Raw genomic sequence first — 4,037 nt, forward strand, 5'->3', positions numbered from 1 at the left:
GTCGAACTAATCATAACAATCTATGTCCAATCGTACCGTGATCAATCGAAACCCACTCGTTAACGCATCTTTCGGTGTCCAACTGAGCGGTGTGCAACTTTTCGTGTCCAAATGAGCGGTGTGCAACTTTTCGGGTGTATATCAGTTGGACACGGGGCAATTGGAACCAGTCCAATCACAAGTCGCTGTTCCAAGGGACCCTACAAATGTTTCTAATCACACGGTGCTGTGATTGGCTGTGTCCAAATGCACCGTGTCCAAGTGCACCGCTCCCCAACTTTTCATGTCCAAATGACCGGCGTGCAACTTTCGGTGTCCAAATGAACTGTGCGCATTTTTCTCGTGTCCAAATTCATCGTGTCCAATTTCATCGTGTCCAATTGAACCGTGGGCAAAATTTTGTGTCTAATTGCAACGTGTCCATTTGCTCCGTGTCCAAGTGCACCGCTCCCTCATAAACCAATGTTTTCTGGTCGGTAAACTATTTGTCTTTTCATCCTATTTAACATAAGATCGGAACAATTATTGGCTTGGTGGATAGGATGTTTTCCTATAAGGATTTTTATTTCCTATGTGAATTCCTATATGGATTTTCATGTATAAATTTTGATGGATTCTTAAGCAACCCACCTGGAAATCTTCAACAAGAACTTTATTTAATTATCAACATTAGAAGCGTCTCCCCAGACAGTTCACAATATTTATGATAAATATTTATAAATATTTATTTCGAATTATTTTTTAAAAATATATAAATATTTTATAAATATTTTTTATACATATAAAAGAAAAAATATGAAAATCTTTATTAAAAATATTATTAAAATATAGATTAAATATATTTTATACAATATGTAAAATAAACAAAAAATAAATATTTGTAGTAATATTTTATAAATTTTTCTATAAATATTATACATGAAAAAAATAAATGTAATTATTTATAATTATTAAATAAATGAAAAAATAAGAAAATCGAAATTCAAATTGGTAATGTACATTGGAAGAAAATTCTTTAAATAAAAAAAATACATTTTGTTAAATATAGTTTTTTAACTTAAAGAAATATTTGTTAGATTTTAGAAAACATGTAATAAATATAAAGTAATATTTTTTAAATTTGTAAAATGAGCTATAAAATAATTAATTTCTAGATAAAAAAATGATTTCTTTGATTTAAAACATTTATATATATATATATATATATATATATATATATGATGTCCCGAACCTCCATGATGACTCTTGGGGAGAACGTAGAACGGATTGAGGTGAGCAAGAAGGGAGCGGTGCACTTGGACACGGTGCATTTGGACACAGCCAATCACAGCACCGTGTGATTAGAGACATTTGTAGGGTCCCTTGGAACAGCGATTTGTGATTGGACTGTGTCCAATTGCCCCGTGTCCAACTGATATACACCCGAGCAAGAAAGCCTATGCCGTTTTGCTATATTCGCAATAGTTTTTGAGAGATTAATTATATTTTGTCTCAACAAATCAGCGTACAAAAAGCGGCAGCGGAAAGAAAGATACTTTCGGCCGACGTGCGACTGTGACACTCGCGAATCGTATCTCGCCATGTCTCTTCGTCCATAGCTACGAGACATAGCGAGGCTTGATGGGTATATATCAGTTGGACACGGGGCAATTGGATACGGTCCAATCACAAGTCGCTGTTCCAAGGGACCCTACAAATGTCTCTAATCACACGGTGCTGTGATTGGCTGTGTCCAAATGCACCGTGTCCAAGTGCACCGCTCCCGGCTTGATACACTGACACATATGCATGACATATCCGTGTGCCGAATCGACGCCGAATCGAAGCGTGTCGCCGCTTCGGCTACATACATGTATGTAGAGATGACACAGCGAGCGGCGTGGAACACAAAATCGTGTGCCCAAAGATAATTATTTTTCGTTTTCTCGACGTCATCAGTAGAAAGGTGACAGCACGTGATTATATTTAGAAGATTATTTTATAAGACAGTTCATATTAAAACAGTAATGTTTTCCTGTGATTAAAAAAAAAAAAATAGAAAGGAAGAAAGCGATAGAAACTGAAAGGATTTGCAGAGAATCTAACAGTTCTCTATCGTAATTGTTTATAAATTTGTGCTAAATTTTGACATGAATTTACCTATACGATAATTTTGTTGACAAATGTACTTAGCCAAAGTGTGTTACGTTTTTTGTAAGATGTCCTGTTGAAAAAAATCTGGTAGGAATCCATATGGGAAATCCATACGGAATCCATATGGTTTCCCCTAATGATTTAGGTCAAAAATCCATGGAAAACCATACCATAGATTCCCACAGGAATCCCATGTGAGATTCCATGTAGTTACCTAAACAGCACAAAATATTTATAAAACATTTACAAAATATTTATAAGATTTATTTGATTATTTTATAATTATTTACCAAAATATTTCATAAATATTTTTGTGACCTTAGATTTAATAAATTATAAATATTTATCATAAACATTATAAATTTATTTATTAAAATATATACATTTATATGTTTTTTCTTTTCCTGAATTTTTAATAAATATAAATTAATATATTTTAAATTTTTAAAATGAGTTATAAAATTATGAATTTCTAGATAAAAAATGATTTCTTTGATTTAAAACATTTATATATAAGAATAAACAAATGTTTCCCTTACACACAAGAAGAAAATTAGTTTTTTTAAATGTACACCCTTATAGAAATATCATATTAAGAATCATTGATTAATTACTTATTTTCAATATTAAAAGTACAGTATTTAGTAATATTCTGTTATTCAAATACAGCTTTTAGTACTCAAGTATTTCAATATTTAATGTTACAAATACTACCTTATGATTTATTTCAATACTTAAATATTGATATGTAATACTTCGTCCAGTGATAAAATACTTACGCAGAACATTGTCAATATTTAAATACTAATACTAATATATAATACTTAATACTAATATATAATACTTTGCTAAGTGATGAAATACTTACGAAAAGTACTGTTAAGATTAAAAGTATTAACCCAGACAGCATACAATATTAGTAAGTTATTTTGTTTTTCCTTTTTGAAGATAATCAATGAAAATTATCCCACGCACATCCCAAAAAACTGACGTCATAACCTTGCCAGCCGATAGAGTTGTCTTCGCCTTTTTCGGAGCCGATTCTCCCCTTTCAGTCCATTGTTTCGACTGTTTTTTCGTCTCAGGTGTGAAATGATGAACCTATGTTTCATCCATGGTTATGAATCGACGCAAAAACTCGACCTTATTACTGCGAAACATCGCCAAACACTTGATTGAAACATCCTCACGACGCTGTTTTTGTTCAATTGTGAGCAAACGCGGCACCCATCGTGCGCACAGCTTTTTCATGTCCAAATTTTCAGTCAATATGCGATGTACAGCACTTTTTGATATGCCTACCATGTCAGCTAACTCGCGCACTTTCAGTCGACGGTCATCCAATACCATTTTGTGGATTTTCGTCACCATTTCTGGCGTGGTCACCTCATTTGGTCGACCACTGCGATGTTCGTCTTGGCAGCTTTTACGACCTCTTTTAAACTCTGCCACCCAATATTTTATTGTTGTAAACGAGGGAGCAGACTCCCCCAGAGTAGAATCTAGTTCAGTTTTGATATTGGTTGGACTGAGACCTTTCAAATGAAAATATTATATCACATAACGATGACCAATTTTCTCCATGTTTACAAATGTACTGAGAACGTTCACTATTGATAGCTGCCAAACTAATACTAAACAACGTAGCGTCTTGAAACTTCAAACTTCAGCTTTATAAGGTTGATTCTTTCGGCCATAGTGATTTTTTTCAAACAACAACCGCCATCTATACGTCAGGTCGGGTACTTCTGGGACTACCCTCGTTTATAATACTTTGTTAAGTGATGAAATACTTACGCAAGTACTGTTAAGATTAAAAGTATTAACTTAGACAGCATACAATATTAGTAAGTTATTAGATAAATATTTATAAATATTTATTTTGAATTACTTTAAAAAAAAAA

This window comes from Odontomachus brunneus, unplaced genomic scaffold (assembly GCF_010583005.1).
Source record: "Odontomachus brunneus isolate Ranch 3 - 2012 unplaced genomic scaffold, Obru_v1 Obru_scaffold_280, whole genome shotgun sequence".
NCBI lineage: Eukaryota > Metazoa > Arthropoda > Insecta > Hymenoptera > Formicidae > Odontomachus > Odontomachus brunneus.